Source organism: Molothrus aeneus, chromosome 3 (assembly GCF_037042795.1).
Source record: "Molothrus aeneus isolate 106 chromosome 3, BPBGC_Maene_1.0, whole genome shotgun sequence".
NCBI classification, from domain to species: Eukaryota; Metazoa; Chordata; class Aves; order Passeriformes; family Icteridae; genus Molothrus; species Molothrus aeneus.
Window position 1 is genome coordinate 23,640,632 of NC_089648.1, and position 16,106 is coordinate 23,656,737.

General features: G+C 39.7%; 1 long non-coding RNA gene across 1 annotated transcript in view; it reads left to right on the forward strand.

Moving 5' to 3' along the window:
• LOC136555255 (uncharacterized) overlaps positions 1 to 15,768 on the forward strand; it is a 191,364-nt gene extending 175,596 nt beyond the window's left edge. Inside the window, exons 2-3 of the long non-coding RNA XR_010783446.1 lie at positions 7,622 to 7,676; positions 15,663 to 15,768. This is a non-coding gene — a long non-coding RNA (uncharacterized lncRNA). The remainder of the gene's footprint in view (positions 1 to 7,621; positions 7,677 to 15,662) is intronic.
• The last annotated feature ends 338 nt before the right edge of the window (positions 15,769 to 16,106 follow it).

Genomic DNA, 16,106 nt, shown 5'->3' on the forward strand with positions numbered 1-16,106 from the left:
AGCCATTAGGAAATAAACAGAGACCACCAACTTATTTTACATATACTCTTGAAGAGTGCTTGGATAGATAGTAATGACTCTCAGTCAGTACTGCCCAAAGTTGGCTTTGAACTGCTGACCTAGAGGTGAAAGGCTTGTATCCTATTACCAATCCCTGGGGCAAACCAGACTTACTTGTTTTCAAATATTAATGAATTAAGTCAAGTCAAAAATGTAGCCCCATTGATTGCCTTTCCCCCCGTATTTTTCCTGTGTCAGCATCAGTAAGTGATGTTGCTGTAGAAAATCTTCAGGAATCTGTGCTGCCCACACTTCTTTGCTTTAAATCACTTACATTGTAAGCAGAGTCTTAACAACTGAAACACTTGGTCAGTTTTTAAAAATATTTAGAAATGGACCTTTCCACAAATGTTGATAGTAAGTGTTCATCAAGGAAAACATACTTATGTGTAAGGTCTAATGAATTATTTAGCTATCTATTCTTCTTATGATATGCAGACATAACTCTCACTGACACTAATAGGAGATTTATATGCATGCCAGGAGCAGGGAAAACCCTTGGAGAGTATTTAGACAATATTCCTTGAAGGACTGGGGGAGAGGGAACACAGCGGGAAGGAAAATCATCGATGCAGACATGAATTTGTCATTTTTCTGCAGAGGATATGTGTATTTATGTTTTTAAAAGGCAGTGGGGACCTTTAACTAACAAATATTTAAAATTCTCTTTTTCATCCTTAAAGGCAGAATTTAGATGAAGGCCACACACAGACCTCCAGTTGAAGTAGAGGCACAGTAATAATGAAGAAAAGCAAATGTTCCTGGCAAGTGCTGTGTTGAAAGCTCTGGGTTTAGTCTTGGGTATTGGACTTTTGAGAACATTTTTTCCCACAAAAGGAGGTTTATTGAACCCCAAGTACTACATGAAATTGAGGGTGGATAGGGGTTTCTTCATCACTGGATACAGGATGTACATTTGATCCAATGATTCAGGGGTTGAGGAGTTCTGGTCAGATATTGCAAAGGCCCATTTCCAGTAGGATTTTCTCAGCTACTGAGTGGTGTGTGCACAGTGCTGTCCAACACACGTAGGACCTGTGTGACCCAGAACAGGTCCACAGACCATGGACATTGGAGCCTAGACCATGGCATGCCTACAAATGTAGAAAACATTCAGGTGCTGTGGCCAGAGATGCAGATAATTTCATTTTTGTTTTCAGTCTTTTTAAGCCATCCCAACTTATCAGAGAGCCATCCTACCAGTGGTGCTGTATCAGAGAAAATTCATTCCAATTTTGTGCAAATGGCTGTCAAAAATCTCACTAATATCAAATTTGTATAGTCCACTGCCTCTGCTGCTTCTCCTTTGTGGAACTATCCTGTCCTAAGTGGCTTCTTCAGTTGTTTCTGATCTGGGTCCAAAAATCCTCAGTTTGGTGTCACCATTGTGCTTCATTCCTGAGACTGGCTATTTAGCAGCAGGGAAGAACAGATCTCTAAACAAGCCTTTCTGGGGCTTTTGGTATTTTGATTTTCCTTGCTTTTCCCTAAGTATGTGTTCTGCCAGTGGCTGAGCCAGGGCTGAGGAGGGAGGGGAATGAAAGGTCTTATTCTAGGTGAGATTTTTGAGGTCCATGTTAGCTGCTGTTACTGCATTTTGAAACTGAGGTCCTCTGGCCCATGGTATATTTCTGGTGTTTGGAATTTCTGAGCCCTTCCTGTAAGCTGTGCTGCAGGAAGGTTAAGTCAGTTTATGGGAGAAACTGTGATGCCATTAGTAAATGCTTCTGGCAAACTGCAGCAAGTAATCTGCAACCCTGACAAATTTATTATGGCTTTATTTTTCTGCTGCACACCTGGCAGGAGGACAACGTGCCAGAAATCATCACCCTGAGCTGCTCCTGGGTTTCCTGGCTCCTGCAAGGAGTCTGGCCCTTGCTAACCCTCAGGGTTCAGTGTGACAGGGTGCAGTGCACAACCTCCAGACAGACAAAGCTACTTCAAGTGGGTAGTATTTCTTTACTGTAAACACTTCCCATCAGCTCTAGAAAACCACAAAATAGTGATAATGCAAAGTTACTGGAAATAAAAACTCATTAGAAATTGTGTCCTGATACCAAAAAGATAAGTCACGGCAAACCAGTGACACTTCTCAGGAGAAACAAAGTGTAAAAAGAGCAAGCTGCATTTCCAGTGAAATATAAATTAAATTGCTAAAACATTTTAATTAATGAAAGATTGAATCAGCAATTCACAAAAGCTATACTGAAAATTTATTATCTTATCTTGACAGCATATCATTTGTGGTGGGAAGAATTAGCAAACCCAGAGCAGAGGGTAAGGGCTTACCTCTAGGCATGCAAATATTTCTAGGAATTCAAGTATTTTAGCCTGTAGAGGCTGCAGTTTACTTTAGCTGAGCTCATTTTCCAAAAGAAGATAAATTCCTCTACCATCTATTTTATCATATTTTATATAGTTCTTGTTTTATTTTCTGCTTTGTCCATGTTGGTTTTCTTTCCAGGCTGATATAAAAGAACAAAAAAGAAATGTTATTACTTAGAGATGGTCTTTATTAAAAAGACTTGAAAACCTTTTTATGAAATGTTAGTTTGGTTGTGCTCGATCACCAGATCTAATTCTGGCTTGTGACATATTTACTTTAACTGATGTGACTTTTCACTACAGTTCAGAGAAAAATGAGCAAGCCCATGCAAGGGGGAAAAAATCACAAAACAATGATAGTAAAACTAGGTTTGGATAATTTTACAATTAAACAAGTACTTAAATTTTACAATTATACAAGTAAACAACTATTACTATGGGTAAGTTGATATTTCTGTTGAAATGCTTTAGGGTTTGGTTAAAAATAGCCAGAAATCCTCCTCTTCTTCATTCCCCCCAAATCAATTTGTTTTTGTTTTTGTCAAACAGAGAAAACTTTCCTCTTTTCCCAAAGCTGAACATAATTTTATGTGGTCCTTTGTATGAGAAGGTGTTTATTCACATGCATTGTCCACTACTAGTTTCAGTAGTGAAAACTATTGAAAACTATGTAGGTTTGGTACTTTAGTAAAAAGTACCAAACTATTTATGGTACTTTAGTAAAAAACATTGCAGAATGACTAAACTGGAGACTCAAAGCATTTCAGCTTGCTGTGCAGTTATGCCCTGCTCTTCCCTGGGACTGATGGTTCCAAAGTAGAGGCAATTACAGGAGGAGATACTGAGGTTTCAAAAGGTCTTGGGGAGCATTTTAACTGGACTAGGCTGTGTGGTGGCTCCAAAAATCCTTCTTCAGACAGAGACACAATAGTGCCAGCCCATTAGCCCAGTCATTTTCACTTGGTGAATAGAAGACATACATTTAGCTGTCAGTGAAGGTAAGGGAGGTCACTTGTATCAAAATGGGTTGTTTTTCCAGGGCTTAGGGTCAACATCAACCTAGGGCAGCACCTACTTACATGCATAAATATTGGTGTCCTTTAAGTGAAAAAACATTATTGTACAAAAAAAAAAAAAAAACAAAAAAACAGGGAAGAGGGACAGGCTAATTGATTTCAGTCAGTCCTGATCATAGATACCTGCTCATCTTTGCAAGTTTTCCTGTCAGAGAGCTGCCTGAGGGGTGTGGGATGCTCTGCTGTCAGACCTTGTGCTGCTCCCCAGATCCCATGGCTTCCTCTGCAAGGCAGCATGCCAGGAGCCTGTTGGGGACAGAAGGGAGCTTGGGGGGGGTCACCCAAGACACCCACAAATCTCTGCAAACCTGTGAGGCCACAGCATCCTATCCTGCTGTGCCAGGCTGCTGCTGGGGCAGGAGAGCCACAGCCTCTGTTGCATCCAAGGGCTTTTCTGCAGAAAGAATCCAAATATACATCACTAAATTTGGCCTGAGATGGATTTTTTTTTTTTCCTCAGAGTGAGGGATTTACTCAGACCTGTTTTCTGGCTGGGGTTTTCAATGGTTTGGTCTATGTTTCCTTAACAAAGATATATGCTGGGATTAAAGGATCTTGAGTTAACCTCCCGGGCTTATTTGAAATGCACTCTTTGTAAAATACACATCAAAAGTGTCATGAACTCTCTTTCACTCTGGGTGGCATGGAGGGTGGAGAAATGTTATAAACAAAGTAATACAGGGTAAATTGTAATCTAAGAGGCAACCTTTTTTTTCCTATAGAAGGCAGCTGAACCGAAAATGCACTCTAGCTACAGAACTGTGCTAAGGAGGATAATGTCCTGTTATTATCATTGCTTTATTGTTAAGCTGCTCCAAATCAGTATTTTGTACCCTTCTGGGAAAACAGGTTGTGCATAAACATACTTTCCATGTAGCTGAGGTCTGCTGAGCACTGCTGTTTGTCTCAGAGGGAGGAAGTTGCAGGTGGCTTGCAGGTTGGCAAGTGCACTGTGTTTAACACTGCTCAGCTTCTGCAGAGTGGCCTTTGGGGCCAGGGACTCACTAACATCTATTTACCTTATGGCAGTTCCCAAGACACTCCCTTGCATACCAGCCACTGGTTGTGCTTTCCCACTCTTGTCAAGTAACAGATTTGGAACAAATTGTGTAGAATTACAAGTGGCACAAATGCAATGCATAATTTTCTACCTAGCTACCAGAAGAGTATGATAATTATGTTTTTATTTTAAATCATATACTGGAGGTGGCTACATTTCTTATAGTTCTAGTGTTGCTATGGCTGTGACCATAATAGCACTTTAGATTTCTAGTTCAGAAATGTGGTTTAATCTTTTTTTTCCCCAGAGAAAATTATAGCCCAAGTAGCAGAAGGCAAGTAAACACCTTACTTTACACATTGGCACTTTCATTACAACAGGCCAGAGAGCAACACTGCGCATCCTGAAAATATATTTGTATAGTACAATCGAAGTCTGTGTAATGTGGAGAAGGTTTCAATCCAAGGGGTAGGGAATTGAGCCCATAACAATAGCAGAAGATGTATTTCAATGTCCTTTGGTAGTCCAAGCCCCAAGAAGTACTTCTTGCCATGAATCCAAGGGGAAGTGTTTGCATATTGACGACTCAGCAGTATTTTAGGGGAAGAATGGGTACAATATGGCAACTGCAGCTGTGAGAGGCCAGGATATGAGCTGTCACTTAGCCCAGCCAGCCCTTATGGCAAAGATGTCAAACTGTGCTGCCTCTCACCCTTTACACATGTCACTCTCCCTACTGTTGCTGCTTATTTGCTGCAATTCCGGCCAGAGCTTTGGGACCACCATCCCACCTGCTCCTTTTCTCAGTGCATCAGATGTGCTCCTGCATCTGTGCCCATATAATTTGTTCCTGTCTGTTAAGTGCCACTCTCCAGCCACGGGCACAGCTCACTGGCCAAGAAGTTGCTGGTGAGAGCAGGAGCTGTGTGGAATTGAACTCTTCTGTTTTAGTGCTTCATAATAATGTTTTGCTTCATAACACTTTTTGCAGCCTGTTGTTAACATGGACCGGGCATAGGGATGTTCCTGGATTGTCAGAAGAGAATTTTTTTGTTCCCGACCAAATGGGTGACAAAACCATTCCAATTGCAGTGAAAGAAATAAAATGAGGAATGGAAATTACCTTCCCTTTGAAGGACTGAAGGGAAATGATCACATGGGTAGAGGGAGCTCCAACCCAAAGTATTGTAAATGTCCCCCACCACCATGCACACACATATTGTGCTCTGAAGTTAACACTGAGCAATGAACAGTGTAAGGTTCTGTATGCTGCTACTAACAATGCTATTTGAGGGCTTAAGCAGCAAACTTACACATGGGGATTGAAAAGACTCCTTTTCTCCCATAAGGTCACCACCCCTGTTGTGAAATTATGTTTTAAATTTAGAGACTGATGATTCTTGGCAGCTTTCTGGATGACCATGTTGTTACTCTGAGCTATGTGGTTTTTATAAATTTTTCTGCATCCGTCTCACCTTTCTGAGGCCTGAGTCTTTCCTCTGTCTCAGAAACAGGTTTTCTCTCTACTGTACAGCTCTGTCTTGGCAGGGATGTGACACAACCCCTTGTAACTCCTTGTAACTCTATAAGGTCACAATGTAATAAGTAAATGCACTTTGTCCTCTGTGGGTGATGAACACCTGCATTAGGAGGGCATGGAATTCTTTCAATATATTCTTGAATAGACTTGTGAATAGAAGTATCTCCTGCATCTCAAGACATGTGAAAACAATAGTCCCACAGAGTCAAAGGCACTGTATTATGAAATTTAAACGTGTTTTGCTTACATGAGTCTTAGGATAAATCCTTTCTTTCTTTCAGCTGTGAAATCCCTCTTTCAATCCTTCAAATAACCCATCTGAAAGAAATCATTCCAGCAGAGCCATTACAAATAATTCTATTATCCAAACCTGTAGTTTCAGATTTTCATTAAACTGACAAATGATTCCTCAGAGTAATTTTCTAAATTACAAAATATATCTTGGCTGTTTTAAAAGGCCTGTTATCACACAGTATCCTGTAACATAGGACTATATTAGTGGTGTGAAATTTAGTCCTCAGCCAGGATTTTTTAAGGAGCTATATTCATTGCTGATGTTCAATATTAGTCTTAAGTTACTTAGGATCCAAGGGAGTTGATTGGTGTACAAGATTTTGGGGGGGAAAGTTTCCATCTTTATGAGGGCACTGTGAAAACATTAATGTTTGGGGAAAAAATGGCACAAATTGCCAAGTATTATTAATTACATTTAGAAATAGGTTTTGTGCCAGTGTTTACTGGCAGTCCTAAGCACATCTTTACCATCCAGTGAAGTTCCTGATTTGCCTGGGCTAGCACTAAGCTAAACTCACCACCGTGAATCTTGGAGGAACCTCCCAAAAGCAGCAGAGGGGCTGTTATATGGGCAGGCATGCGGATTCAGATGAATGGTCTCCTAAAGAAATCAATAATCAGATCATTTCAAAAGAACTATTCAACAAAAACTTGGATAAAATGACAGATTACTTACAACAGTGGTTGAAATCATTTATGTTGATAATTAAGAATAACAGACAAAGAGTATTAAGTAAAGGAGAGCAAACATCTAGCCAGTCATTAAAAGAATGGAATTTTTCTAATCCTCTTACAGAGATGCTGTTTTGGGTTAAAGTCCCTTTCTGCATAAAGCAGCCACACCACATTTTTTAAGTCAATGAAGAGCTGAGAGCTGTAGCCCAGACCCTCAAAACTACTTTAAACAGACAACTCCCACTGAGAGACAAGCATTTAAATTAATCTGCGGACTGGGTCCATGGGATGAATAAAGAGAGTGTCTTTCACTCTGTATTGCATGGCAAAGAACTATGTAGCCAAATGAATTTGATACCAGAAATTTATTGATGTTTATAGGTTGGAAGTTTCCACATTCTGTATCACACATGTTTTATCTCAGGGTTAAGAAATTCTAAGAAGTGCTTTTTATTAGGTTAAACTGAGAGATTTTAAATCATACAGAGCCACATTTATGGATAACATCTGGTCTTTACATTTACTTCCTTTTTTTATTCAGTGACGATTGTTTGTTACTGGGAAAAGAGGGTATGTAATTGTTTCTATCTGCCTTAAAATTAACTCTGAACCTGAAGATTAGAGTAAAACTTACTTTTTTTTTTTCCTTAGGTACCTGAGAATCCCACTCAAGCCTCATGATCTACTTTTACTACTCCAATCATCAGTAAGTGCCTTGATTGCAGCTGTCTTCTTTTGAGTCCTTTTGACCCCTTGTAGGATGTGTGAGGCAGTGAGGTCCAGTAGAAGATTCTTCAATACTTAACTCAAATCTTATTCAATTAGGCCTTCTGGTTAGGACATTGTTTAATGGGCTGGAAGGACCTCAAATTCTGCTTCTAGTCTATCAAGCCCAGTAACAGCTCCCTAAGATGCATAATTAACCTTCCCCTCAGCAATTTCTTCTACACTTGCTTCCATGTCACCTCAGTGGAAGTGTCTATCTGAAATGTCTCTATCACCCTGCTTATTGCTCAAGCCTTAAACAAAGTCTCTTCTTCTACCAGCCTGACTGTACCAGCAGGTGTGGTGAAGCAACTGAGAGGATGGCATTTGGCACTGTCCCTCTTTTCTCTGTGTCCCCTGTACCAAAGGTGCCACGTGTGAACAGCAAGGTCCAAGTGCTCTTGTCTGTAAGCTGTGCACAACAGAAGTGACTGGGAGGTGGCACAGTGTGCTACTCTGAGAAATGCGAGGGTTATAAGCTGCTTAAGAGTACCCTGGCCAGCAATGCTCTGATGTACAGGCAGTGGAGCAAACTTAGAGAAAGGGCTAAGAACTTTGGAGAAAACAAGGCTAATGTTCTGTTGTCCAACAGTTGTCTCATTCTACCAGTGATTTGGTACAGCTTCAGCCCTTGGTTTTCAGAGGTGATGTGGACTGCTCAAAACCATCTATAGTACAAGAACAACTCACTTTTTCTCAGACAAATAAAACAACAGAGCAGCAGGTATAGTAAGAAAATTATATTTAAGACATGTGGAATTTTTCTCTTCAGTAACATATAGGGCCCCTATACAAACTGATGGTGAACCTCGCTAGATTCCCTTATCTAGAGAAATGGAATTGAATAAGACCATGGAAACTAAGGCAAGGCTAAATTTACTGCAGTTAGTACAAGTAGAATTGTAAAAATACTTCCACCTCATTTAATTCAATATTTCTGTAGTAAAAAAGATGCTGGGTCAATTTATGGTTTCTTTCTCAAGAATTTTTTCCTTCCTAAAGATAATACCCTGTGGGGTAAACAAGAAGCTGCCCTTTTAGTGTAAAGAATGGAGAGATAGGAGTGAGTTGAGTCTTTCTGATTTTACGGACCTCATTTACTTAGGACCTTTATGAATTAAATCCTGTCCTGTAGCATATTACATCTCTAGGAAAAGAAAAGGGATAAGGAGCTTTTGGTCTGAATAAAGCTAGTTTGTGTCCCATAACAGCCCTGTAGTGGGCTAGGGCTTTAAATGCAAAACTTCTCTGACAAATGGATCATATTATACCCTATAGTAACTGGTTGCCTTTTAAACCTGAGTTAACATATTAAGGCCCCACAACCTTAGCTTATTTCCTGAATTAGGTTTTGTATTAAAATAGGAGTTATTCTTAGTGATTTTGTCTTTATATTTTCCTCCTGTCCTTTATTCAGATACTAGCTGATGCTGGTAATGACTCAGGAGGTAATTTAGGACGAGGTTAGTGGTGTTAAGTTTGTCACTTCACCTCCATCTCTGGCCACTGTAGACAATATGTCATCAATTTCATAACATAAAAGGATGGCAGATTTCAGGCTGTGAATAATAATATGACTCAAGGTCTCTTGAACCCTCTGTAATTACTTCTATTAACAGATGACTTGGTGCTTAATTAGCAAGTCATTTGGAATCAGCTCATACAGTAAGTTATATTTCATATAACTCTTCTTAGAGAGCCCCCTAGAAAGATATTTTTTCTGCCTTTAAAGAAATCCAATCTGTGCCATCTAAAATCAGGTACTGATTGGCAGTTAGCTCTGAGGAGGCTGCAGGAATAATTGCTGTGCACAAAATGTTACAGCCTTTGGAAAAAAAAAAAATTCATGGAGTGATAACTTTGATGTCATAATTATGACCATCTAAGTAGCAGCAGGGAGAGTCCAGGCTCCAGCTGTGCCTGCAAGCTGGTGCTGATACATACCTGCCAGCTGCATAGGAATGAAGTTTTACAAACACTCCATCACTGTTTCACAGACATTTGTCTGAGGTCTTTCAGGTTCCTAAGTGACACAGCTCCTGCCACTGTCCAAAAAAGAGGCAAGTATTAACAAAGTCAATGACCAAACTGACTGCCTAGGGCCCTTAAAAACATTTGTGAATCCAGCAGTATTTAGCAAAAGCTCAGCATCCTTAGGCATCTTCATTTTCTTGTCTCGTGAGTTTAACACTCAGAAATGTGAAGTTCAGTTTTATTTTTTTCTCTATTGAGATGTATAATGAATAATAAGGCATAATTGGAGAGTGATTAATCTTTAAATGCTTGTAATTCTCACATTAAAATGGTTCTGTTCACAGTGGAGGGGAAAAAAAGCAATCGCTCTGTGAACTGCCCACGCTAAGCCTTGGAGCATTTGGTGATCCTCTAGAAATGCTGCTCTGTGAAAGCATCTCAGGAGTCTCAGGGGATTACTGGAGTGGTTTGAGAGTCCTCAGAAATGTCTCCTAGCTCAAGCATAGTTTATACTACACTGGCCTTTAAACTGATTCTGTCTAGCTACACACAGAGTGGGGTGTTCTGGAAACCCCCAGGCAGACCCACTGCTGTCACCTGGCCCTGGCAGGAGGTAGGCAAAAGTCTTCACTTTTGCAATTTGGACCTCTTAACTCAGCCAGTGATTAGAAAACTAAATTTTGCCAAATGCTGGAATTAAAATCACAAAGTGATAGAAGCCAAGTTTCTCTAAAATAAGTTGACCTGCCAGAAAGATATGACTTGGAAAACTAGGCTGGAAGCACATGCTGTACTTTGCTCTGTGGCTTTGGGGTCCTTTTTTTTTTTGGGTATGTAGGACATACTGGTCCTCCATCTAAACTCAGCAAGCGTGTTTTGTTGCCATGTATTAGAGATGCTGCTTTGGGACTAGCCCCTCATGTATGTATAGTTTATTCAAATTCAAGTTAGACTTTTAAAATGGTTTTGAGTAACTCCTGATGCTTTTAGATACTCTTGCATATGAGAAAATGTGGTGTAAGTTTAAAAAAGGCTCGAGTAACCTTACCTGTTTTGTCAGTTTCTATTATTGTGCCTTGATTTGGTCCCTGATTTCAGACATTTCTAGGCCAGCACTAACAACATTAGAGTACTAATGTTGTTCAAGCAGTCAAGGCTATGATTGAAAAACCTAAAGAATTACTTTGCTAGAGCTGCCATGATTCCAAGGTTACCAGCATCCCTAATGTACAGGTATTTGTACTTAGGGAGAAAAAGAAGGAATTCAGATTTGGGATATCTTCAGTCAGGTGCAAAAGGAATTGAAAGAAAAAGGTGTTGGATTTATCCAAACCCCTCTTCCCACAGAAACTCATACACGTGTTGCCCAGGGTGTGTCAGGTGGGTCTCTGCTCAGCATCCCCGCTGTGCTCACCCAGGGCTTGTTTGTCTCATTTTTCAGTTTGCTTCACTTTATATCGCTGCTTGCTGAGAGGCCACCATTATAGGCCTGACCTGAATACTGGAGTTATGAAGAAGAAAAAAGTCACTCTGATGGAGAATAGATAGTGACAAAGACTTTATTCTCCTGTCCACACCGTCAGCTGAGAGGGCCCTGCTATCAGCAGTAACTGAGCCCTGAATCGCACGTTTTCAGTGCTGCAGGCGGGAGACGGGCTTGGGTTACAAAGCTGAGCCTCACATCAATTAAAGTCTGTGTGCACAGCAGCTGCATTCAGAAAGGTGGAAGAGATTTAATCTTCACCTTTCACCTTGGGTCAAAATACAAGGTTACCAAGACAGACTTATTAAAAATGGATTGTTTCTGCAATTTTAATGTTAAAAGTTTGCAGTTATTACAAAAGCATTTTAGTATTTGTCCCTTTTGTTAACGAAACTTGCAGTTAAATAGCAAGGAAGTAATAAAACTCTTGAAAGAAACAAATAAATGTTTATGTCAGACTTCCAAAGTCTGCAGCAGTTTTAGTCTTTCTTCTTGATAAAAATCAGAGAATTATTCACTACTACATCTTTTTTGTGAGTACATGGATTATTCTGATCAAGTACAAACAGCCCCCTAGGACTGAACACTGAAGGCGTTCTTAGCTTAAATACAGTGGAAGTGAGATTTTATTTTAGTACAAATAATTATTTAAGAAACAAACCCTATCTGAAGCCCTGACTTCTTAGCTGCATCTCAGAAATCATATGTCCAATTTCAACTCACCACTGAAGTCTTTGGCATCTTTCATTGTTTTTCAGAGGAGGCTGAATGAAGCCCAAAGGGGAATGTGTTGCTGATCTGTGTTCCCAGGATGCACTAAAGATAAACAAGATATGATTAATCACATTGCTATCTTACTGCCTTTTAGATTTGTGATTTGTTTGTGAATTGAATTGGAGGACAAACAGCTCCGTGTGCAAATAAGCAAATCCCTACAGTCTTTGTGTTTCTCTGTGCATCTAAGTGGTTTCCCCAGAGAGATAAATACAGACATTTTTCTGTAGTTTGATGCAGCCTGTTTTCCAAAGATTTATTGAGAAATATGTAACTCCAAGAATAAATATGAATTCTAAAGATGGGGTCAAAACATGTATTTCATATGGGTAGTGGTTTGTCACTGCTAAAATCAATGGAATCTTTGTCATTGACTTGGAAGGGTATGAATGAACAGCCTGTGAACAAGGGAAACTTACTGTCATTATTTTACAGGAATTCTGTCTTTCCAGTTTCGTGCCATTAACCTCAGGTTGAGTAAAGCTGTCATAACAGAATAGTAAAAGCAGACTCTGCTGGTAGCAAACCTTACTCTTTAAGAAGAGTATTTGGAATGAGAACTCAGCCTGGAAAGTTGAATTTTGGAGAGGAATTCTCACCTAATGCAAGAGTTGAACATGCAATTTGGTGTGTCTGTTCTGGGTTCTGGGTCACTCACACAGCAATTGTGTCCCTTTGAAAAAGTGATACTGAGTGCACACTAGTCCTCTGTACAAAGTGTGTATTTCATGGCTTGTGTGCATTGCTTGAGTTACAGCTGAATAGGACTTTTAATATATTCCAGATATGTTAGGCAACAACTGAAAAAATATGTGAAGCATGATCTAGTCTTTGTTCAAAAACACATGAATTTTATTTATAATGTGGAAACTGTACAGTCATCACAATAGTTACGTTCTGACATTTAGCTTTTTTTTATTAAAACAATACCTTTATTAAAATTGTAGCAGTACTTTTAATGAATTTTCTGTTTAAATTATGATGAGTCTTATTTAGAGTTTGAATGATACAGAGTGACATTGGTCATCACTTGAATATTTAAAAAAAGGTCCTGCTCAGTGTTTCCAGCCCTGGAATAAGTCATAGGGGCCTTAGATTTGTGGTGTCATATCATGGTTTTAATTAAAAAAAAAAAAAAAATAGAACCCTTGTTGTATACATATCTAAATAAAGAGTTTTTTTTAAATTAACTAAATGGACCTGTCAGAGCATCTCAAAGGTTTCAGCACTCTAGGTATATCTTTTGCCAATCAAAAGCCACCATCTAGTCCTTGTGCCAGATGCCAACTCTCAGTATAATGCAGATGGAACACGCTTTCCCAGCCCTTGTTGCCATGATGAGATGAGTGCCCTCCATGCAAAGGGCTCCTGCTACACTCCTGGCTTGGGCACGGCTGTGCCGTGCCCTGGGCTTCACATGGAAATCAGGATCACCTGGACAGTCCTGGCAGTGCAGAAAGCAAACACATCACTCTGCACCACCTTGTTAAACACAGATGCAGCTCTTGAGAGGTCCTTGCTGTCTAGAGCTGCCTCCCCTTCATCTCCTTGGGTACCAGTATCCCACAGAGGCACCTCTGTGTGCTGTCCTGGGGGCAAAACCAGCCTCAGGTAGGGGCTTTCTGGGGAGGGCAGAGGTGCTGCTCCAGTCCTGACCTGCTGGGGAGTTAAGGTCAAAAAAGGCAGATATTTTTTTGTTTGTTTGTGCAGAAAGTATATTAAGTACCAAACTTGGAAAGTCTTTAGTTAAGTTGATAATGCTTTGGAATGTTCATGCCCAAAATCTGAAAGTCTTTGTATATAATATTTGAAAATTTAATCATTACTGCCTGGTAATTTATTAATCTAGGAAGTCAAGGGTATTGCAGATCAGAATATCAAAAGTAGAAATGGGTGTAGCTGCAGCCTTTCTGGGTTTGAGGGGCTTTTCCTTTGTTTTGTTTTGTTTTGTTTTGTTTTCAAGTATCTCATCATCTGTAGTGAATGTCTGTTTTGCTTTTGGTGAGGGGAATGATGAAAACTGGCACCATTTGATTGAATTTGTCCTTCATTTCCTTCATTTATATTTTATACAAATGCTATGATTTTGATTTTGATTCGACTTTTACCAGGACTTTTCTCTTCCAGGACAGAATTTCTGCTGATAGAGATTTCAGAAGTCCTTTTTTACCAGTGTTCATCTGTGGAAACTTAGTCAAGTCTTTAGTCCAAACCAGACAGATGAGAGCACTGGCCACCAGGTTTTTAACTGGGACTGCACCACTCTCTCCTGAGTTTTTGGTTTTTTGCATAAAAACCTTTAAGGCCTTCTTTTTCATTCCAACAGGAAACAGGAAAAGATTTTCCCTGAAAGATGAAAAAATTTCATGGTACAGAAACACCACTTCATATCCATATGTAATCCAGAACTGAGTTTGTCAGTGCAGTCTGAATTCTGTCTTTGATCTCTAAAAGAGAAAGGCGGCCCATGAAAATACTCTTGAACTAAAAGAACATAAACAGGCTTAAAATACCACTTTCTGATGGGGTGTATCCCACAAAATGTAGAGCCCAGTGAGTTTAGCAGTGAGACTTATGCTGCAGTAAAGGGACATTTTCAAAGCTCTGAAATTTGATTTAATTTCTAATCTAACCCTTATCTGTATTGTTTTGCTGAATTTCCAGTCTCATTATTCAATAATTGGTATTTTATTTCCAGAGAAGTATGGCAGAAGAAATAATTTTGTTGGCAAAGGATGTACACATCCAGTGGGCTTCTCTGCAGAGATCTTTAATTTGAAGAACACCTCAGATTATCTCAGCTGATTCTTGCTTCAGAAAAATGGGCAGAGAGATAAATAACTCTCTGCTTCTCTCCAAGTCCTGGAGAGGTGTGTGCCAGCCATATTCCTTGCCCCACCTGGAAGACAGTTTTGAGGGATCCCATCTTTTATAAAAATGATGAGAGCTCAGCTTCCTGTCTGCACTCAGCATGCAGGACCATGGAGCAGAAGCTTGCAGTGCCACTGGTGTAACTGGGGCATTTCCAGAGCACACTGAAAAATTCTGAAAAGCCCAAATGATCTCTCTGCTGATTCTTAATGAACTCTGTGGAAGAGTGTCTACCAGTATGGAAAAGAAGTTCCATGCATCTTAGCATGGATCTTTTGCCACCAGAATATAAGAAAAATATGGCATCATTATTAAAAAAAACCCCAACTGTAAGAACACACGGTGAATGTCCTACTAGCTCAGCAAGGAGCAATGGGAATTTGAATGACCTGAGATGGCTTAGTTGTTATCTGCCTTTTACTCTGATTTTATTCATGGAAAACTTGTTTTCCTCTCAGTGCACCACAAATAACTAGTCACCTAAAACATTAAATAATGAAATTCAAATGTACTGAGTTAATCACTGGAAAAGCGCTTCATCTGAAAACTCCACGGGGGATCACGTTTCAGAACCCAAGTGTCCTTGTACAGTATGCATTTCCTCTTTGCTTCACAGGTTTCCTCATGCAGAGATTTAGAGTAATATTGAATTACTGCCTGAAGCCATGCCTGACTATCTTTTTCATTAATTACCTTCCATGGCTTTGGGACAGATTAACTGATAAATATATGAATCCCTGGTGCAGTAACCTTTCCTGTGTACTTAGAATTACTGATAGGCAGTAATCTCAGAATCTGTGAAAAACTTTTTTTCTTTCTTCCTAGTGATTACCACTGAGCTTTTGCTATCTGAGTTGCCCATCCACGCTGCTGTATTGTCTTTGCTAAAAGATGTTGTTAACCAACAACTAGGACCTCTACAACAGTCCACCAGGAGGATTGGTATGCCTTTACAGAAAATATGTTTGTTTCTCTTTTTTTCATGTTAGCATGAAAGATGGGTAAAACTCCATAATGCCCTGTCTTATCTTTTCTGGGCAACAGATGCTTCGAGGTAGTCTAGGAAATGCGAATGAAACAACTGTTTTTCTGTTTTGTTTCCTGTTTTGTTGTTTTTTGGGGTTTTTTTTTCCTTTTTTATCTTTTCTTAGCAAAATGTCTCAGGAACTGATCATTCTGGAAGGCTAATCACACTGTTAAAAAAAACCAAAACAGCGTAGCCTCAGCTGCAGCTGAGTTTTATGTTTCTCTAAGGTGCCCTTCAGCAAA